The sequence below is a fragment of the Dromaius novaehollandiae genome, chromosome 7 (assembly GCF_036370855.1).
Source record: "Dromaius novaehollandiae isolate bDroNov1 chromosome 7, bDroNov1.hap1, whole genome shotgun sequence".
Taxonomy (NCBI): domain Eukaryota; kingdom Metazoa; phylum Chordata; class Aves; order Casuariiformes; family Dromaiidae; genus Dromaius; species Dromaius novaehollandiae.
Genome location: NC_088104.1, coordinates 46,441,810 through 46,464,715, shown reverse-complemented (window position 1 = coordinate 46,464,715; position 22,906 = coordinate 46,441,810). Strand labels below are relative to the sequence as shown.

The 22,906-nt window shown below is 49.0% G+C and overlaps 1 protein-coding gene across 4 annotated transcripts in view; it reads right to left on the bottom strand.

Moving 5' to 3' along the window:
- Positions 1-22,327, bottom strand: part of SH3BP4 (SH3 domain binding protein 4) — a 67,223-nt gene extending 44,896 nt beyond the window's left edge. Inside the window, exons 1-3 of one of the 4 annotated variants that reach the window (XM_064515467.1) lie at positions 22,176-22,327; positions 14,546-14,699; positions 14,039-14,138 (exon numbers count right to left, since the gene is read on the bottom strand). The gene's annotated coding sequence lies outside the window, so the exon portion shown is untranslated. Of the gene's footprint in view, positions 1-14,038; positions 14,139-14,545; positions 14,700-21,686; positions 22,063-22,175 lie in introns of those variants that run through there. The other 3 variants (XM_064515465.1, XM_064515466.1, XM_026105991.2) reach the window with 3 other exon arrangements.
- Between the last annotated feature and the right edge of the window lie 579 nt (positions 22,328-22,906).

The following is a 22,906-nucleotide window of genomic DNA, read 5'->3' as shown; positions in this document are numbered from 1 at the left end:
TTTGGAAGACACTTAAAACCAGACTCCTTAAATTGGTGCAGAAGACCATGTAGCTAATTTTAGATGCTTTTTGGCAGCCTTATTTTAGTTTAGAACTTGTCCACACATGGGAATTCAACAGAATTAGCTTTCCAAGTGCTGTCACAGCCTCTGCTCGCCAGGAAGAGGTTTAAGCTAAACCAAAACAGGCTGCTCTTTACACAACACAAGCGCAAATATCATGCCTTCTGCACCGGTTTAAAGTCACCCCTTAAATTATAAATCATAAAACTGCATGGAGGCTTCAAGCAGGCTACAAATTAACTAGGGTAGAACACAACCTGTGGGCCAGGGTGCCAGATACATCCAGTGAGAAAAGCTCCATCTAACCAATAGATCAAAACACTTCCTACAATATCAATACTGCCACAAGAGAAAAATAAAAGACAAGACTCCTCTCTGTCTCTCTGTCTGTTCTTCAGAGTTCATTGTTTCGGTCTTATCAGGTAAAAGCTGTTCAGTCTCCTCATCATCATGGGTAAGATGGCTGATGAGAAACCAATTTCACTATTTTAAGGTGTGAGTGTAATTCAAAGGGTTTCTCTGCAAAGAAAGTCATGCACTTTGAATTGTTTAATTTTATTTTAGTTAAAATGCAGTAGGTCCTCATCTGGATGCTTTCAAAGAGCTCAAAATTAATGTGGTATGAAATGACACTGCAAGGCAATCCTATGCAATTTTCCCCTGTATGCAACGTCAGAGACGCACTGCTTCTCTCAACTGGGACATAACCCAGCTTTTCAGCAGCCCCCTCCTTCAGGACCAGGGGAAGGAGCTTCACTTTAGCAAGATGCCTTGGAACAGAAATAGCCAGTTCCATAACTCTGGCAAAATCCAGACTCTCCTTAAAATCACTCTCATTCCCTGCCAAAGTTGGGCTGAATCTCAGACATAGTCTTCACAGTATCAGTCAATGGGCAAAATTAAACAATGCTTGCAATGAAAGACTTTCTCCACTTAAAGCTGAGTTTCTTTGTTTCAGTGAAGTTGGTTTCTGCAACCCTCTGCACTCAACTTGTTCTTCCAAGCGTTCTTCCAAGCTGTCATCCTGAGGTAACCAAACACATTCTCATTTGTGCATTAAATCAAGGTGACTAACCCCTGTCACCTCCTTCTCTTCACAAGAGCAGCCCTTAAAAATGGTTCTTTCTAAGCCGCTGCAGAAAGAGGAGGGAACATTTCTGAAAGATGAGTTATTCTTCCTCAGCCCTGCTTTTATGCACCAAAATAACCCCAAAGTTTAAGTTTTCTCCCGTGTTCAAGTCTTATGTCAGCAAAGCAAATGAGCACACACGTGATGTTTGGCCCATGCCTGTCCACCAGCATTGATGAGGTGGCTGCAGAGGTTTAATTCAAACTGTATGCACACTTGATCTTCTTGTCTTGTTTTTAATTTTTTTTGTTTTGTTTTTATTTTAATCTTGGTCTTGGGACATTCAGGTGTATGCCAAGGCTCGAACATGCTGCTATTTGCCACACTTTGCTTTCTCAGAAAAGTCAGCCCCAGGTGAGGCTACAAGGAGATGTGCCCAGCCCTCACTTCTCATTTAATACTTCCCCATCAGCACAGGTAAAAGCTGTCCAAGACAGAGACCCTGAGCATCCTGCTCACAGTTTACCTATTTGAGGCTGAAAGCAGAGTGCTAAATTTATCACCATTGAGAATTCTATGGCAACAGACTACATTGTCCAATGTTGGATTACTGCAACTTGTCTTAGGAACGAAGTGGAGTTGAAAGAGTGAGTCCCAGTAGGGGGTAAAAGTCTTGTATCAACACAAAACTTCCATATTAGAGAGAAAAAGCTGCTGCTGAAGTCATCCAGAGGGATACTGAAGAACCCACAGTTTTTCAATTTTCAATTGTATCTAGAAGAATGCTTTATCTTGGAAAGTAACAACTAAAAATAGGTGTTAAAAAAAAAAAAAAAGCAGCCATGCACACTGGGACAGATCTCTAGCGTCAGCTGAACAGCAGTTTGTAGCAGCAAAGAACCTTCCCAATTTATTTATTTTTTAAATGGAAGGCAACTTCAATCTGACCAGCACACCGGCAGGTCTGCTTCAAGCCTCTTTGATGTCTATGTCGATGTGTGTGTTTTAATTGCAGTTCCCTATTTACAGCATGCAGCCTAAATTCTGTCAACAGACTTCTGGCTAAAGAACAATTTGCAGGGACAACCGATACACCAGGAGACCATCCATGACCATCTTCACAAACTGGCCTAGATAACACCTACTTTCCTCAGGATCTTTCAGTAACACAAGAGATTTTCTGCACTGTTGGATCATATTCTTCCATATCCCAACAGTGCTTCCTTCCAGGAGCATGCAAAGAGGGTCTCAAAGCCCAGATCTAAGCACCTGCTAGGGAAGCTCGCCTTTGCAGTTGTGCAAGAACAAGCAGATGGGCAACACACTTTTCAGGAGCTAAGAGACGCTCTCCAGCAACATGAGCTGATGCCTTCATGCATCTTGCAGGACTTTGCATTTAAATGCCAAAGGTAAGAGGGTCTCTCCTGCAGGTCACACACAGTCTGTGACAAAAATGACACTGTGCACTGAAAGACATGCTGGGACAATGCTGTGGGTTGCGGGAACTGCATCAGGGTCCAGAAGACTAATACAGCTACTAATTATTCCCATTCCTGTAGAGCAAAAAGCTGTGCAGGCCCTTCAGAGCTACACTGATGAGGCAGTGGCACTGAAGCATGTGCAATATGAAACAACATACTGGAGCGCTCGGACAACCCCGAGCCCTTGAGAAGAATTAGACATTGTCTCAGCGGGAAAACACAGCCTAAATATCAAACTAATACAGATGGATTTTTTTTTTTTTTAAGAGAAACTTGCTTTGATGACAAATAAAGGAAGTGAAATCCAAAGAACAACTGGTGCACTGGGACAGTTTTAAATTTAGAAAAATGAAATGAGTACTTGATCTGGAGAAAAGAAATGGAAATTTTTTTTTACATAGTCCTGAAGGAAAAAAGAAAATGAAAGAAACGCCAACCTACCACCCCCCAGTTACCACTAGGTAACTTCCATCGACATTTCAACCCTCCTGCTAAATTCAGGAGGATCTCTGCATGTGCAATTTCAGAGAACAACATTCATTGCTCAGAGAATCCACATGAAGAATATCAACCAAAACACATTGGATATAGTCACAACAGAGCTGAGATTTTTCTTTTAATTTATCACCTACTACTGTCAGATTCACTTTCAATAGGACAACTAACAATGTTTTAGTACTTCAGTATAAAACAAATATACTAAGGTGATCAAAAAAAGCCATTTGCAAATTTTACTGACTGGAGTTTTACTATGTCGAAAGAGATATAACACAGCATACAAATGTAAAATGCACTCCTTCAGAAATCTTCAACTTCTTCTGGTGCATTATTCATTTAAGAAGCTTTAGTGCAGAAGTCGGAGACTTTTTTAGTCAAGTAACTCGTCATTATCTGTGCTTCATCCCAAATTTCTCTAACATTACTATCATTTTTGTGTGCGAAGAGAGGTAAAAAATTGACTTCTCTTTTATGATACTTAAAAGCAAAAGGGAGGAAGTAGTATTCACACTAGTATGTAGGAATGGTGCTGGTCAGGCTTGGACCCCAGCCCTTCCCTGAAACACAGGCACAAGCTTCACCCTTCCCATACACTTCCCAAGGCACTGGAAAAGAAAGAGCTTCTGCAACACTTTACATGTACTGTATTCCAAAAGCATTGCAAATTCCGCGTAGCCTGGCAAATGAGAGCAATTTTCCTATTTCAACTTCTTTCTTAGACCTATCCAAAAGCAAGATCCAAGGCGAGTGCCTGAAAAGGGTGAGGATAAGATAAAAAACAAAAACAACAACAACAAAAAAATCCTTCACTACTCATGGAAGCCACCAGCATGCTGATTATTTCTGTACCAAGGCATGACAGTCCAAAGTGACCAAGTCAGATATCTGGTATTGGGATGGACAGAGCTTTATTCCTCTGTCTTCAGAGTAGACTTCAATACAGATGCTGAACTTGCTCTGCTTGGGATCATGGTATGAGCTGGGACCTCTCTCTTGCTCCTCACATCACGCAGACTTGCTCCAGGGCAAAAGGATCCAGGGAGCAGGTAGCAGGGGGACTCCCTAGGCCAGAAGGAAGATGCTTTCCATACAAGCATCCCAGCAAGCCAGCACCACTTCCACCCATCACCCCAGCAAGGCAACCAGCTGCAACAGCGGCCGTATGGAAGGGACGCATGGCGTGCAGCTAGCCCAGATCACCACGGAGCCCACGCTATGGGGAATGCACTGCATGTGGCTACTCCTGATGATGTTTCTGGAGTTGGAGCTAAACAAGAGGTGAAGACACACTTCCAGGTTCATAGACCAGAGCATGTGATGGGGAGTTCTTACTCCAATGGGCAAAGAAAAACCTTGCCAAGGTTTAGACAGACACCTAGAAGGGTTAGAGACACACTGCTGGGCCGTTCTGGATGCAACTATACAACGGATGCCTTCGAGACATTGCTGTGCTAAATAAGTCCCCAACAGTTCTGCCTCCCTCCCAGACAAGGCAAGCTGAGCTGCAGGGTTCAGTCATTTCTTAAAGTAATGTTTTAAAAATATATCATTTACATTTGCTTGGAAACTTCAGCCTAAAGGATCTGAATTCCAATGTCTCAGTGCAAAGTTTATGGGGAGCTGGGTATCTCCTACATCAAATCTCCAACGCAGCTTAAAAACAGAGGGGTAGGCACAAGAACTTCAGATGAGTCAAGGAGCAGACCATATGAGTCCACAGGGAAAAAAAAAAAAAAAAAAAAACCACAGAGGATTTCACAGAACTGTGAGGCTCACGACAGTCTTGTAAGGGAGGAAATACACATTACTGGACATGTTTTTAGGTGGGTCCAGCTCACTTGTACAGACAACAGGCTAGATGCTCCTGTCTGCTCTGTTCACACCACCCACCTTGGGTTGCACCTTCAGAAACAAGGGGGTTTTTGGAGGAGGATGTGCACAGCTAACTTCTGGAAGGCTGCTCTGCAAGCCCTCCTTTCTCAAGACTTTCTTTGCTTACCATAAACACCCAGGACCGGGTATGGCATCTACAGCTCCGTGTTCCTATAGCTGGTGCATTAGAAGCTAGGAAGGGTTTTTCTATATGCCCTCCCCAAGTATCAACTGCCAAGGGTGTCAGACACCGGGCTAGACAGATCTTCACTCTAACCTGATGCAGCCTTCCTTGCTCCTGAAAGCTCTCCAGGTTACTCTCAAAATTAGTAAGCTCACTGAAACCAAAAAGTTTGTGTTTAACATCCTGGACAGAAGTTTGTCTTTCTCCAGGATGGTTGTGTATATATGCAATCTTTCCTCTCACCTCCCAGCGGAGCAGCACAGCCCAGGGAACAGCATTATCTAACAGCACAACTAAGAATAGCTCCCAACCGGCAAGGAACAAGAACTTAAGAGAATAGCCTGGGTTGCTGCCAGAAAGCACGCTTCCTTTGTACTGCTGAGCCCGCCGTCAGCCAGATACAAGGCAAACATGGAGCAGAGGCTGCTCTGACAAGGGCTGGGTTGAGTTTGCTCGAATTTCGTCACGGTGCCCACGTCCACAGGGACAGTCCCATGCTCGCAGCCACGGGGCTGCTCCCAGAGCCCAGGCACAAACAGGGCCTTTTCACGGTTTCCGCTCAGGTTTGGCAGTAAGTGGCTCTGCAGTTTTTTCCTCTCTAGCCAACTACAAAGCCCAGCTGCGGGCTTTTCATCTCCTGGAGAACAGCATCCGCGTTCCGCAGCCACAGGCACACGTGCCCAAGCGCAGCCCTCCTGACTCCAGGCCACAGGGAGCTCCACGTTTATCTCCCTTCCCTTCAAATCGAATCAAAGCCATGTTAAAAGAGCTCAAACAGCGCTGTTTGTTTTTCTTGTGCTTGCAAGCCCCCATGAGGACAGCAGCCCCATCGGGACACAACCTAGACAAACAAAAGCTACTTAAAGAGTCAACCTGGGAAACAGTCCAGAGCAGAGAGAAAGACAGGAGGGAGGAGATGGGCAGAGAGGTAAGGGGACATCCAACAGGGCCAGAACCACTACCTGGGTCTGGCATGGTATCTACTAGACCCTCTGCCCTCTCCAAATGTGCTGCTGTTTGATAACTTTAAAGACATCACACCCTGATCCTGCAAAGAATCCAGGAGGGAGAAACCCTGCATCCAGCAAAAAGCTCCCCACCAACCAGCACTCCAGGGCTGGAGCACGGTTCTTTGAAAGCAGATCCCGGGGTTTGCTGGAATGGGAGAAATACCTCCCCCTTCTCTGTCCCAGCCAGCCTCCCTCCAGGCTCACACAGAGAGTGCTTTGAAGACAAGCGAGGGGTAAGAAGAAAAGAGGCAGAACTCCTCTGGAAAGCAAAGCAAGCCTGGAAAACCCAGTGCAAGGAGGGGAACCGCTAAGCAGTGATGACCACAGCGGCAGCAAAGCCCGTAACACAAGGTAACTCCAGCTGGTGTTGCCGCAGGCTTTTCAGCCAGCAGCTGGGGAGCTGCTACCAGCATCTCCCAGCAGATACCAGCAGATGCTTGCGGCATCTACCTGGAAATGCAGCTTGTGTGTGTGGTGCAGGCCGCGGGAACATCCCCAGGGCACTCCTCTTCGCCTTCCACCATGCTGTAGAAGAAAAAAATCTCCATGCTTCCCTACCAGCACTTCCTCAAGGTGCAGAAGAAAAAGGAGGCTATTTAAATCTCCCTACTTTCTTCGCCAAAATGTAAGAAAACAGAGGGAACAGGGGTTGCAACACCCGCCCCCCTCAAGTTTTCCTCAGCAGCCTGTTTGGCATTTCCCAGCCATTGCTAATCTCCACATCTGCCACCACTCAAGCAGCGTCCAAAACTGCATGGTGACATCCAAACAACACTTTTAAAGCACATCTTACCTCCAGGGCAGCCCAGCAATTGGAAAGGGCTCCAGTCATGGCTCAAGCCTCCCAACACTTTGCTTCATAGCTTTCCAGCTCCAGTTCAGAGTAGCTCCCAACTCACTGGCTAAGCCAGATGGAAACAGGCACAGAGATGTTAACAGAGTCACTCTACCCCCGGCTTCCTCGCTCACCTCCGCTGCAGGAATTAGAAGGCAGCACCCACAGAGAACGACCTCGGGAAGCACAGGAAGAGGAGTTCACAGACTCCATCTGATGAAGGATCTGCTTCTTGCTGGGAGAAGCACAGTGTGGACCCACAAGCTTCTGGGAGAGAGCTGTACAAGCAACATAACCTGTTAAGAAGCAAGACATTCACCCACAGCTCACCCTCAAAACTTGCACTGCCTCCCTGTGAGCGTCCATCCCTGCAATCAAGGAACACCCTACATCCCTCTCGCTCTCTCCAAGGCTCATGTGGACTGCTGTCAGCTCCTGCTTCCCGCCGCAGCGCCGGGCAAAGCCGTAGAGGATTCCTCCCACGAGGACAGGGAGGATTGGGTGAAAGAAGAGGGATCCTCTGCCTAACACCCACACAGGGAACCAGCAGGAGCACGCCTGTAATTACACACCACAACACTTGTGTTTACACATAAATACCGTGGTAAGAGAAGGCAGCAGACCAGTGACCAGCCAGCTCCACCTGTATTTCTTCCTTAATGTTTTAGTCTCTTCTACAGCAGACAGAGGAAAAAACAAAGGAATAGGAGGACTCAAAACCCCAATCCTCCCCCTCCCCCCCAACCTATATGCCAAGGAGCTGTAAGCAGCATTTGTAACTGACACATAAGCCCGTTTTGGGCTCCTAGGCAGCTGTCATACAGAGAATTACCTTCTGCCCTGCTTTCGCAAGCTAAGTTGCCTAAAGCAGCATTAATTCAGGGACCACCTGCCCTTTTCAAAAGCAAAACACCTCCCATTCTCCCCCCAAGCACACAGACCGTCTGAGGCAGCACTGTCAGAGCTTTCCAATTACAATCCACTGAAAATTAGGCCAAACTGCAAATACTTCTCTTCATCGCCCTTATCTGGCCTGTCCATCTGCACGGCAATCTGGACACAGGTTTGGGGTTTTTTTATTTGTTTTTTTCTTGTTTGGGGTTTTTTTGTTTTTGTTTTCCCCCTCAAGTGCCCGAGATCATTTTAGAACCCAGTTTCTAAAGACGTAGGGACCACAACACCAGAGATCCGGGTTCCACCCTTGGATCAGACTGACCTGCTGCATGAACTCCAGCAGTCTTGGTGCTCCGTGCCTCAGTTTCCTCCTTGGTACAATAAGCTCAGTGGTATCCACCTGGTATCTAAACCCTTTGAGATTCGCAGCTACATAAAAAAACCCATTCCTCACAGGGAAACTACTACTTCTACAGCCCACATTTCCTAAAGGATGCATAACTGCTTTTCTCCTTTGGGACTTCCCATCATGGTCAGGTAGCAAGAAAAACAGAATAGGACACAAAGCAGGTCTCCCCAGGGACACTTGTAACATAAGACAACTCAGCCCGGTCACCAAACCATTCACACTGAAAACAGAGGTCAACACACAGAGGTAAAGCAGGGACAGAGAGGTCATTCCCACCGCAGGGAAAATGCACAGATGGAGTTAAACGCTTGCCCTCCCAAATCCCTGATGCACAGCCCTGCATTCCTCTGCTAAAAAAAAAAAAAAAAAAAAAAAAAAAAAAAAAAAAAAAACAAACGTGCTGGGCTAAAGCTTTTTGCTTGATGTTTCCATGCCTGGTCATGTCCCAAATCCTGGACTCAGTGTATGTTTTAAAAGCTCCTATTAATAGCTAGGGCTGAAGCTGAAGAGGCGACAGCTGCTCCAGCCATGGCACCTCTGAGGGGCTGCAGGGCTGTCCTGCTGCGCTGGGTAGGGGAAAGCTGGGGTGTGAAAATTTTATTTCTTCCTCATCTCTTTGGGGGGCAAGGTGTTAAAATCACCAGGCACAGGAGCAAAAAAGGCTCTGTTCATCCACCAGCTGAAGCAAGGACTAACACTGTGACCTTCAAACCCCCTGATTTCAAGGGATTTTAACCACAGGCTTGCCAAACTCACAACCAGATGATTTCAGGCATTAGGGAGAGGATGCTCTCATACAGCCCTGAAAACAGCGGGCACCATGGCGCAGGCAGAAACCAAATGCAAACTCCACACAACGAACGTGTCCTGCGCAGTCCCAATCCCGCTGCACCCTGGGGCTGCCACGCATGGCCAGCGTCCAGTCCAGTCAGCGGGGAACCAAACGGACACCTCACGAGGAGCAGAAATGAAGCCTCAACGTCCACGCACGCTGCCAGCAGGTGGGAGACAGAGACGATCCTACTCCAAATCTAGAGGCACCCTGTCCTAGCAAGGCCTCTACCTCCTCTGAGCCGCTCTGCGTGTTTCCTGGAAAACATTTCCTCTTTCCTGCAGGTACAAGAACAGGATGCTCCGGGAAAACAGTAACACCAAAAACCTGGTACCCAGCCCATCAACACTGAGTCAGAGTCCACAGCATGCTCCCGAGGGAGAGGAGACTTGAACAAGTTCGTCCCTCTTTTACAGGATAGAGCTACGACCTTGTTTCGTGGGATTTAATGAAGCACTGAAAGAGCCCAGATGGACTGTCTGACTAGTTGAGTTAATTAAAAATGTTTTCTGCAGTGATTAACTTTCAGGAACAGTACTCTATTATGCCTTTTGGAAAGACTCCTTATGAGCAGCGAAGGCGTTCTCTTGGGAGCATGGGCCACACCTCAGGAGCAGCATGAAATATGAGAACAATTACTTGGAAATGCTTACTGATTCCACAGAAATGTTTCTCAGCAATGTTTTCTGACTCCAAGCAGCTTAAAAAAATACCCCAAGCCCTTGCTCTTTTATTAAAAAAAAAAAAAGATGTATTTCATCAACAGACCAAACAGGATGTAGAGAAGGGAAAGATTCTGCATGCAATGGCCACATGTGAACATGTCGACTTCACAGGGCCTGTCTGGCAAGTCTTTCCCTGGGCTGAAAAAAGAGCTGAAAGACACGCAGGAAGCCTGTAGCGGATGTGGGAAGAGACCTATTGCCCATATCCCAATCCCAGAGCATCTCTCCCTCATCCTGGCATCCAGCAGGCATGACAAGCTCTGGGAAATAAGCAATGCTGCCTGCAACTCTAAGACGGTAAGCTTGCCAAGGCCAGAGCCAGCAGCACACAAGCAGGCTATCCCATGAAGAGATATTTTGCCGACGAGGTAATCGCCAGCTCCCAGGGACAGTAAATACTTTGTCTGTCCACAGCAATTGCCTAGAGATAACCAAGCAACATCTACAATGGCCAAAAGAAAGGCTTCCTTTGTGGCGGCTGTGTTCTTCTCCTAGACTAGGTGAACGGCTGCCACAAAGAACTGAAATGGAGCCGCACCCTGGAAAGTTTGTATTGAGAAAAAACCTACCATCGTTCCAAGGGAGCTGGATATAGACCAGGGCCACTGCAAGAAGCGACCACAAAGCAGCAGAGCAGGTGAAACACTGTTAAAAACAAGCAACAACTTCAGTGAGAAGGAGCGCTGAGAAGTTTAGTAACAGGCTCCATTCAGTTCAGCATAGTCCTCACGAGACCATTGCACCAACCCCGCTAAACCTGTTTTTTTAAAACTCGGCCCAGGCCAACAAGTGCAAAATGAGAATTTGATTTGTTAAACTCAACAACTTGAATCTGATGATGCAAACTGAAGCAAAACTTCACTGGTCCCTACACTTCATTGGTCCTGTAGTTACCTGGGCCATTGCATACTCACAAGCCCAAGCAAAGCCCTACAGAGCAGGAAGGAAGGGTGTAAGGACAGAGTTACGCTAAAACAGGCGCCAGACCCCAGGGGCAGGCATGACAGACACTTTGCCTGACCTGCAGTACAGATGCCTGCCTGTAGAGCCCTAAGACGCTTTTTCTCCAAAGAAAGACCTAGGACAAAATGGAAACACAAGCTCACCTTTATTAAAAAGAAGGGCAACCTAAGCCACAACAACCTAAGCTTCCATCAGAAAAGTTAAATATATCTTCAGAAAAACTGACTGAAGCTATAATATACTCACAGACAGGGAACACTTTTAGAGTCTCCTGTAGATGTATTTTCCAAGACTTTCCAAGGATTTTCTGCCTCTGAGGCCGGCAGCTCGTACTGTGTTTGGCACGACATCACCAGTGCTTGTGAACCCAATGCCACGGGCACGATGTTCCGAGTGCAATCCAGACCAGGCAGTAGGTCTTGAACCCTCTGCGGCACCGGAACAATTCAAGCACGCCTGGACCTGCTGGAGGGGTCAGGCAGCAGGGACTTCAGGCAACTCAAACTGCCAGCCTTGGGAGGAAATGAACCTGAGGGAGCTGCCAAGACCCACGTTACCCGTTCAACACAGGATGCAACCACGAACCCAGCTCTGTCCTGTAACAGAGCAGAGGTACCTTTGGCATCCCATTCTTCCAGCTTGGCTTCTAACTCTCCCTTTTTCCAGCTACCCAGGATGTGCCCGCTGTAGGTCTCAGCTAAGAGAAAATTTTGGCATAAAACTAGTAGACTGAGGAAAGCCATCAACCTGCAATCTCAGCTTTGCCATCAAATCTCTTCCAAGCCCATGGGAACTTCAGTAAAATTGCTCTACAGAAGCACTCCAGCCAGCACTGTGAATGCCCAGCAAAGCCATTAGAGCTGAATAGGAAGATAATACACAAGTGTATTTAAGTCTGGTTCAAGCACAGTGGAATTAAAGAGAAGACTTCAGAAAACCACAGGCTGGGCACTTTGAGCAGGCCAAGAGATAGGTTGCTGGCCTGCATGAGCTGGGGGAGTTCCCACAACTTCAGAGCACACAACAGCTTGCTATGACCCATTTTGTTGGTGGGGACCTCATGTTTTCTTCTCCTTCCCACAGCTGTTGCTACTCCTTTCATATAGCGATTGCTATGAATTTCTGCCTGCCTTCAAAAAACCTTAGCGATGGGATAAAAAGGTACGCATAATGCAACTGCACTGCAGAGAGCATGCAAAAAGTGGCAAGCCCGAACATTAGCAACTGTTCCAGAAACGTACTTCCTCTCCTTAGTCTGAGCAAACATAAGATTAATAGGACGGGGAATTCTATAGGAGGTGCTGCTTTTTCCGACAGCCACTCCTGTAAGTTCACGAATTATAGTCTCCATAGGTCAGGAAAAGCCCCCACTCAAGACGACAAGCTGTTGGAGGTTATGACACCTATGTATTTTCCTCTTTTTTTGGTAACTTCACAAATGATGGATTGTAAAGAATCAGTTGTTCACAGCCAGGTTCATTAGGAATTATCCCATGTTTTATTATGGACTTTAATAGCTCAATCTGCACAAAAGGCACAGCCACATGCACAGGAAAAAAAAAAGTCTTAATAATAGTTGTTGAGGGGAAAAAAAGCCAGAAGAGTTTTGGGGCCGGAGGCGTGGTGCCTGTTGTTAGGGGAAAGAGAACACTGATTTCTACAGCTCAGAGCGCATACAACCTTCCAGCTGGGAAATGCTGCGCATTCAGCCTGAAAGCAACCCCACCCTGGTACAGCTAATCTGATCTCAGTTTTTCAATGCTGTAGTCAGGATGCAATAGACTGGGGAAAGAGGCTGGTGAGAGGGAAAGAAAGAAAGGAAATGCCATAGATGTGAGGACGCTTTTCTGGCAAGGCAAAGTTTTGTTTTCCTCCCTTAAGCTAGTTGCCATTTTCCGGAAGCCAGATCGGTTGCAAAAATAAGAAGTTTCTTTTTGTTTAATTATAGCTCTTGTAACCCTGCATCTGAGGGACCTAGTTCATATATGCAGCATTCTCTCTGGCTGCTGTGGGAATGGACGTGAACAAAGAAAACAGCACAGCAATAGGGAATAATGCGAGAGTTAAAGTTTAACGTCTCCCACAAACACATGACTTGATCTCATCACTGAAACAGACTATTTTTATTCCCTGAGCCAACTTGGCAAACCTTGCTCCCTCCTGACAGCCAGAACTCAAGATGATAGCAGAGCCTTTCAGACTTCACACTATGATTTTTCACCGTTCATTTTGAATTACCACAAATGTCTCAAACAGAAGATTAAGACTAACCTAAAGCCAGGAACGTGAAACTTAAGCAGTTGAGGGCCATTTTACTTCAGTTTAACCCTCAGACTGAGCAAGAGTGGAGAAGCGCAGAGCATGGGTATATGGAGCTATGTGTGACCTGGGAGACTTTGGCTTCAGTTCCCAGTGTGACTAAAGACCCTTCTGCTTTGGTTTTCCATTTTCTGCTTGTTTTGTTCCCTTCCTCCATCCTTTTTCTAGTCTAAGAGTTTTCTACACTGGAAACGTAAGCACCCTCTCTCCCCATTTTCAACATGCAAACCTGGCATGACCGCATCAATCAAACAAACCCAATGCCCCAGCTGGCCAGTGCATTTGCCAAAGCCACGTCTACACTAACACGCCTGGGATGGCTGATCTGCATCCAAATAGTCCAACCAAACCCCATGGATTTTCTCCAAATTCAAACACCCCCAATCCACTTTAGTGCAACTCGTGTTGTGAACCGCACAAGGCGAAGAGAACAAACCCACCTGAAATCCAAGTAAGTGTGACCACAAGGGGCTTTAACGCGCTCTCACTAATGCCTCTTGAAGGCATGCCCTTGGGTAAGGCATGTCAAGCATCCCAGTGCAGCCAAACCGTAACCAACCGGAGCCTGCACCCAGCTTGCCTTCAGCAAAGCAGGTGTCCTGCCAGTGCCACACTCTTGGATATACACAGCTACTCTGTGACAAACAGCTCCGCTTAACACAACAACTCATTCAGACTGATGGGAACTCGGTCTCTGCCAGGATTTACAACTCCAGAATGGCAGCTCTAAACCAGGTTCAGGCTGCATTTGTTAAGAGAGGTTTTTGCATGCTTTTAAATCCTCCACCTACATAATTTCACAAAAGGTTCCCACAGCCCAGCTCTTCACATTGACAGTGCCGCACGCCTCTCCCCGCCACGGCTCTCCCTCCCCAGCTCCGTACCCAAAAGCATGCTTCAGTCCAGCCTTTCTGGCACGCTGGCTGCAGCCGCATCCTTCCACGCGTGGTGAGGGCAAACAAGGCGCCTGCAGCTCGCACAAACCTGAAAGGATTGAAACAGAAAGGGGGCAAACCTACTACAGCAATCGCTTGTTCGTAAAATATCTCCAGCGTTACTCCTTCACTGAGTGAGCTAGGGGGCTCAAAAAGCCTTTTTGTTCCTAAGGAAACACCCAATGCTGTTAAAATAAGGACACACACACAAACACACCCCTCGCATTCACCTGGTTTTCCCCTAATCCATGACCTCTTGCACCTTTTATTTGCAACAAAGTCAGTCTGAGAAGTCAAAAAGGGAAAGAGGCGGCTGCTAGATTTACCTCTGGAGAATCATACACCTAACTTTGCAGGCTGTGCAACATGAGGAGAGGGAGGAAATAGCTTCGTAAGGGGTTAATTTGGAGCATGTGGTTGATGGCATGAAAACAACCCACCACAACGACTACCTACCGTAGCAGTGGTCCTCTGCTGTGTTGAGAGGATGTTTTCTGGAGTCAGCTAGAAAACATCTGGTTTTACTTTGTGGCAGAGATCTCTGCTCCAGAACACGCCAAAATGCTGCCGAGCGGCTCTCCAGTGCAACCTTCCAGAGGGCAAGGGTGGTCTGAAACCAGAAAGAGGACAGAAAGGAGGTGACTTTCCGAGTCTGCAGAGAACCATCAAAAGGAAAGGCTTTTTATTACTATTGCATGTTCCCCTTTGTCGTTTAACAGGGCTGCAAAACAGATGTACGTTACTGTCCCTCTAATCTGCACCAACGTGCCTGGATAATGAAGAAGCACAAAGGATGAAAAAATGACTCTGCCACCTTACAGACTTGTATTTTTATACAGGTTTGAGGCTACAAAGTTACTTTTGCGTCCCTCAGCAGTGTCTGCACATACAGAGACGAGTGTGTCAAACCAACCCATCATCACAGAAAGCAACAGAGGATAAGCCACAACTCACAAGGTCTTCCTGCTAACGGGCCTAAAAGCAACATCTCTGCCAGGAGCCAGGTAAAGCTGGGGCACCTATTCATGCAGGAGAACACAGAAACATTTAGCCCTAGGACTTTCAATTCATTCTCTTATATCAGTAACGAGAGCATTACACTCCCCAAAAGTTCACTGATCTGCCAGCTGGAAATGAGCACCACTCAGCACCAAAATAAACCTTTGCACAAATCCAAATTAACTCAGCTGGTCAAAAATAGAAACATCTCACATGAGGGGAAAAGCGGCCAAAGAGAGTCATAATGGAGGAGCAACAGTCTGGCTAGCCTACTGACAGGGTGGTGGCAGAAACTTAGTTTCCACAGAAAAATGGGATAAAATGCAGCGAGGGCCGGGAACGCTACTTGCAGGACACCAGCTAATGCCTCTTCCCATCGGTTGATGCTCTCCTTCCCAAAATCATTGCAGCAGGAAAAAATTTACCTCTGTGTAAATGGAGCATCTCTTGGCTGCTACATGACCCCTCTTCACTCCCTTGGAGCCTGCTGTCACTGTCCCGATGACTCCATCCGAGTCTGTGCTAGGAGAGCTGCAGCAGCTTTTCTAGGCTAGAATAAAGTCAGCACTGCTTTACTGAACATCCACCTGCGATACCGAGAAAAGCATTTGCAGACTGAGTTTCTATAGGGGTCCTTGCTGGGAAAGGAAGGTAACTTCTTCAAAAAATAAACCACCCACCCCAAAACTTGAACTTTCCTAGCACAGTAAAAGTACGAATCCCAAGACCAGAAGAAAGGAAGGAGGAAGGAGTCCTTTATCTTGCTTTCAAGCTTTTCTCTACAAGCCCTAGGAGCAGATATGCTGAAATAACTTGACTCCCGGAGCTGGGACTTACAGTGTTTGGTGCTTTTTCATCAAGAATTGTGCAATGGATCAGCAGGCGGCAATGCCTTCCAAAGAGACTAGTTTAACCCCAACCACATAAAACACAAGCAACTCTTTTGAAAGAATAGAACAGGCAATTAATAAGCTCCCTGCCTCCAATATGCGTGAATAGCCTTGCATATTGGCTGAGCTAAAGAAATGGGAAGTTTAAGAGTCCTATACTAGAGTCAAAGTTGTTATAAAGACAGAGCAACACCTAATTTCTTTCAATAGCCCTGGGGCATCAGTTAAGAAACCCAGACCAGAATGAGAACCACGGAGAGGAGAAACACCAAGCGCAGCCCTTGCCTCCTCAGAAGTTATCCTTTGGTGAGCATGGCTCTGCAGATGGCTGCAGTGTTGGAAATGGGATGTCAGCTGGGCATTAAATAAAAAACAGACCCTACCATCTGATCTGCTGGAAGCAATTCTCTTTGCCTTGTTTAGAAAGCCAAGCCTCTGTGCTGGAAAGAAAGGGGCTTGTCAGGACACGCATATGTCCACTGAAGTACCTGCTAGAATTAGCCAAAGAAAGTTGCAGGTCCTGCAAGGGCCTTTTTTTTTTTTAATGGATTATTAAATCCTGCTGCAGTTCACACTTCTGAAATTAATAAACCCTGCAGCTTATTAATTAGAAGCAAAGTCATCCTTGCATCCCTGCACCAAGTCTTTCAAGTCTTTCCGGGACACAAATCAGACGCATACCCTCCGCAAGGAACACCCGGGGAGAAACGGCCCTCCCACTGCTGCCTGACGCGCCCCATGTTTCCCGATATCACTCCACGGTTTTCTTCCAAGGCCCGTCCATGGCCGATTGTAGGCTTTCTCGTGAAGTGTTGAGAGCACTGTTCATGTGCTCTTTGTGCCAGCCAAGGCTGGCACAGTGCTTTTGATGTCTTTAACAAGGAGAGTCCTGTGCCCAAACACTGGCCCGTTCGGAGGGTTAATGCAGCGATTGTTCACTCGGCACTTGCGTACCACGAGTACGCGAACGGCGGCTGGCAAACCACAGTGCAGACAGATAAAACAAAGCATCCCCATTCACGTGGCAACCAGGAACACGCTCTAAAAACAGAGGCCAGAATCCAAATGAAATGGAGGATATTTGTTTAGCACTTTTTAAGCTGAAGCCTCATTCTGTAAGTTTTAGGCAGCAGCCTAAATTGGTCCATCAGCCAGCACTGGCGGCAGAGACCTCGTGGGTATCAGTGCGGGGCAGCAGCATTGCCCAGTGGGCAGGGAAGACCCAGTGGCCCTGGGCTGTACCTCCAGCTCTGCAGCCTCACAGGACTCTGGATAAAAGCCTTCCTGCAGCTTGGTTTCTGCAGTCATCCATTTTCTGGACCAGGTTCGCCCCTGTAAGTATGGCAAAGGGCGTCGGGTATAGCAGTGACATAAGGAGCAAGCTATCCATTTGGGATGCAGCGAAACACGCACGATGGGTTACTAAAGCTACCAATGGAGCCCGACATTTGTCCTGTCCCATTGCCTCCAGGAATTCCCCACCTCATGGCACCGGGCATTTCCCGGGCAGCCACCTCCAGAGCCAGCTGGTCCCCAGTGGCACCACGATGCTCCTGTCCCCACCGCCAACCTCCCTGCCTGCTCCAGTCCGGCCTACAGGTCCCGATATCCGGGATGGGCAAGACACCTGACCAAGCACCTTTTGTTTCCGTGTAAGAGCAATCCAGACCAAAAGCCCTGCAAGGGTGACGGCAGCGATAAATATTTCCCATGGTTAATAAACATAAGTACATTTTTCCAGCAGACTGATTCCACTCTTTCAAACTCGGCTCAGCAAGGGAACCTGTAAGCACCACTCCACCCGATCATGCTGCCAGGGGATCAAATGCCTCCCAGAAGGGCAATGCAGAGCAGCAGCACAGAGCAAGGGCCGCCCTTTGCTGAGTAATGTTTCAGCAGTCACTGCAAGCTTCCCCCCACACATAACCCAAAGCACGCTCTTTGCGGGGACAGCACAGCCCTGACCTGCTGGGAACCCACCCAGTATGCTAAGTGTCTCTCAGAGAACATCCAGAGCAGTTTGCAAAGCTCTGGTATTTTCAGAATGAATTTGGAAAAGGTTAGAAAATACAGGTGCCAACTAGAAGGCGAGAGACTCAGAGGTGAGATCACGCCTGCATTTATTTCCCTGTTTATTTCAAGGGCAGTTGCCTTCAGAAATCCACCTACCAAACCAGAATGCAATGCAACTTTCAGACCTCTTCAAAATAATAAGCAGCATGCAAATCTCACTTTATACCCTGACCTCCCCAGCTGCTCGTTTCCTTTGTGCAGACAGGCTTCTGTGATGAAAAGCTTCTTGCTGTATTTAAATGTTTTTCTTATTAAAAAAACAACAACAGTTTCTAAACCACCTCCTTGACTTAGATACAAGCTCTCCTGAGCAACTCCAGCAGGCTAAAATAAATATTGTGTTTCACACACAGTCTTCTTCTCATTCAGATGAAAATATAATTACAATGTCAAGCACAGAGTCAAGGAATGGGTGCAATCGCTCCGCGAGGCACCACACTGATGGTTATTTGATTAAAAGTAACAATGCTCTTAGTTTTTAAAGAACACAGTCTCTTCTGTGGCCCACTCAGAGTTTTTCTGGAAAGCCAACGTCCCCGGTGGCAAACCTCCCAGCAGGCACCCTGTCGCCAGCTCCTCCAGGCAGTATTCTGCATTCAGCAGAGCTGTTTCATTGCTCAAAAGCCGCTGAGCAACCTCCTTCCAACCCAGCCCAGGTCACCAGCTGCAAGCAGCAAGCTAGAACCACAGATGACCAAGTCCACTTTTCCCCCGTGCCCAGGGGATGCCGGGCAGCACAGAGGTTAAAGCACTGCCAGTGCCACCACCAGCGTACCGCACAGACAGCGCTGGGCAAGTGCCACTGAGGAGGTAAGGAGCTGACGATCAGCAGAAACTGCACAGGGGCGCAGACCTCCACGGCAAGCCTTTGTAAGGTGCCGGAGACCAAACTGACGGAAAGGCCTGAAGACAGCAAGTATCACTATCTGAGACTTTGCACAAGGGCACCTGCGCGAGGGTTCGGTACCAATGGCAAGGACCCGGCCCAGGAAGAGGCTAAACCCACTCCTTCCAGAGCTGAGTTATCAAAACTTTTATTTGCAGCTCCTGAAGTAACCCCTGTACTACCAACCCGTACAACCACACTCAGCGTGCTATTGATCAGCGATCCTTTAAGAGCAGCACATTTGTTTTAGAGTTAGTGGCTTGCAGCTTCACTGATTGCCAAGGGATTCACCTGTGAAGAAGCAGCACCGCGACACTCTGCTCACACTGACCATCACCTTCCTCCCACCCCCAACAGCTCCCAGGCAAAATCATCGCTGTTTTGCTCTCCTTATCCAGGATGCTGACTCAGCCATGTCTGTGATTACGTCCTTTGCTTTCTGTCCTTCAACGGACTTGGTGAAGCAAGAGCTATACACAAAACTAGATCACGGCTAGACTCTTATTTTACAAGGCATTGCAGAAGCCTATTATTCTCAGTATCTGGGGGGTTTTTTTTGTTTTGTTTTGGGTTTTTTTTAGTAAATGTCAGCACTATGTTGCTGCATTAGCAGCTAGGCACTAGGAAACATAGGACAAGTCCTTTTTCCAGAGTGAAAGCTGATGACAGGACACACACCTCCCTTCAGCTTCCACCGAAAATACAAACCGGTACTGCTCGAATTATCATTTGCCATAAATTGATTATTGCAAATCTCAGGTAGCATTAGCCAGAGATAGCTTGGAAATAGGAAAGGCAGATTCAAAAAGTGACCATTTGCACTTCCACAGTGGAAAGTCTGGGCCACCCCCATCAACATAAACTGACCATCTCAACCACAGCTCAAGAGAGCTCATGGAAACAAGATAAACACCGTGCCTCACCATCGCTGTGAAGGAGGCAAGGGTCTCTAACCAAAAGGTTAAGAGTCCTGATGTAAGACTGCACTGAGCTGGGGAAGTCCTTGATGCAGGACAAGAAGTTTTCCCTGAGCTGCTTGTGTTTAGAGGCTGAATTGGGGGGGGGGGGGGGGGGGGAGGGGATGCCAAGGGCATCGTATATGCTTATTCTGCTCTTACACTCCTCCTAAGCACCCCTTTCTGGCAACTGTCAGAGAAGAGTTGCTGTGCTAGCCATTTGCACACTGTTATATCCACATACCTTTAGAGATAACACAGGCTCCGTAACTGATAAAACGCGTATGATAGCAGCTTCCTCATGACAGACCCAGGGATTAACTGAATACACAAAACAGCACACTAACGTCACGGTCTCCACTGTCCTGTTCACATCGCAGGAGCTCTTGCTCCAGCTGTAAATAATGCTGATCTGCCTGCACTCCCTGGAAGACTAAAAGGACACCACGTCTGCTACCACGGGTATGCCGAGCGCGAGGGAAGAGCATCCACAGTCAGTTCACGGCCAGATCCTGACCTGCTTCAGACAAGCTCAATGAAGCCAAGGCGGCCATGCTACTTCCAGGAGTTGTCCTCTCCTGCCTCATCGCCAGCCTACAAGCTATCCCATCGCAAAGGCAGCGGCTCGTGAAGCCACCATGCCACACTTGGTCCTGGAGGCGTTGCAGCAGGGCTACGAGTTTGCAGGGGCACCGCCGCATCGGAGGCCTGTGCTCCTGTGCGGTCACACCTGCCCGCTTTCCCACCGCCTGCCTTTGAAGTCCCGTTCACCCACCTTCACAATCACAATGCAAACATTAAAGTCAGGATGCAAAGGAGATAAAATATCTCACACACTCGCCACAACCTAAGCGCTAGCAGCTGGGAGCTGCAGATGAACACCACCGTGAATCCTACCTTTGCATCCCAGGGCTTTTGAGAAGTGGTCCCCGCACAGAGCACACCCTCTCCAGCCCTACGGATAAAGGCTGCCTGCAGGAAGCACCAGCACGAACCTGCCCATGGGGCTCTGGGTACGGCTCTCCACTCAGCCTGCCGCCTCCCCGGCTCGCCAAGAGGGCCTGGGGCTAGCGCGGTCCTTCGGGAGAAAAGTTCTGCTCCGCTGCCAGCTCAGCCCGTTATTTTTCACCTTGCACTCTTCCCACACCTGATTTTCAAAGCCACACCTACCATCTTTTCAATAGCTGTAGCAACAGCTAAGCTGGCGGTGAGCGTGTTAACCCCTCGCGAGGGAAGTTTGACTTGGCAGCGCGATACGGGAGAGGCCCCGGACAGGAACGCGCACATTAGTGTTTCCTCACCCAAAACCTCTTCATCTGACAAAAGGTAACACCAGCCTGAGCCACACAGCAACGACCACAGACAAATCCCCGCCTGAGGGACTGCTCTCTCTCCAGGGAAAATCCTTCGCACCGCCAGTTTGCCAGGCTCATAAATAAAGCTCATACTGGCTGTGGGATGCGCGTCCCCGGCAGCACAGCAAAACACACACCGGACCATTGTGCACCTTCTCCTCTCTGTCTCGTCCCCATCCGGAGTCCAGCAGGAGCAAGGGGCTCCTCGCTGCACCCCATACGGCCAGTAACTCCTGAGCCGACGGACACAACGCACCGCCACAGCTTCGTCGGCACTTCCACGGCTTGCACCGAGCCCTGGGCAAGCAGCATCTCCTGCCTGCAGCGCCTGCCCGGGGGCACGGGGCAAGAGGGGGACCGGGCGAGACGGGCGCGGGCACCCTCGGCACTGCTCTTTCACTTTTTTGGACGGGGGGATTAGTTTTAAGGAGACGTTACCTCAAAGTGACCAGGATCCCGGGAGACCAAGGCGGCCTGGAAAGCGAGGACGCGAAGCCTCTGCGCACACAGCGGCACGGCGGGGCCCGCGCGGTCGGCTGCAGTCCTGACGCGAGGAGCACAGCGCTCTGCCCGCCAGCGCGGCCGCCACCCTCGTGGCTCCCACAGGGCCGAGCCCAGACCGGGCAAACCCGCCGCAGCCGCGGCCAGGGCAACGCTGTTGAAGAAAGAACAGCCCCAAACTCCCGGACCCCGGAGAACGCGCTGCAGCCCCAGACGACGCGACAGAGGAGAAAGAGCAGGCGCCCGCGCGTGGGAAGGCTGCCCCGGGGGCGCGGGGTCCCGCCCCCGCCCCGCCACAAACTTTTCCCTCACGGCTGCCGCCCCGGGGCCAGCCCCGCCCGCCCCACGGCGAGCATCCCGCCGGCCGCGGGGGCCCGCGCTCGCCCTCCCGCCGCTCCGCCAGCCCGCGGGCGCGGCGGCACGGACCTGCGCGGCGGCACTGACCCGCGCGGCGGCGGCGGCGGCGGCGGCGGCGGCAGCAGCAGCCCGGAGCGTGTCGCGGCTCGCGCTTCCCCGGCTGGGCACGGAGCCCCGCGCCGCCCCTCCCCTCCCCTCCCCTCCTCGCGCCGCCGCTGACGTCACGGGGGCGGGGCCGCGAGCCCGCCCTGCGCGGGGGGGAGGGGGTGCGTGGGGGTGCGGGCCTCCCTGCGGCGCCGGCCCCTGTGGCAGCCGCCCCGGGCGGCACACGCGAGTACGAGTTCCGGGGGGGGGAGGGGGCTGCGTTCAAGCCGTTTTCCTCCCAGACGGGTGAATTTAGCTTTTCTGAATTTTTTGCGTTTTTACGTGTCTTCGCGAAGCAGGGGAAGTGGCGAGGGGCAGCACGTGCCCCCTCAGCCAGCATCCCAGCCGCTCTTCCCCAAGAGACCACGGCTGAGGAGCCCCCGGTTGCTTTCTGAAACCCTTAACAACAACAACAACAACAATAAAACCCATGTAGGTTTTCACTTAGGGTTATGTCCTTTTATTTTACACCTACCGAAAGAAACGTGTAATACAGGTACCTATAGTAAATCCCTCTTGTTTGTGGCTCCAGTAGGCCGCCAGCTGTTAGAGGCTCTTCTTCAAGTCCCGGCACCTTGAGTCAGGGGATCATCTCCGAACGGCTTATTTCGCTGCAATAATTTCACGTTAAGGCTTGATAACCCTAAGTACTCCAG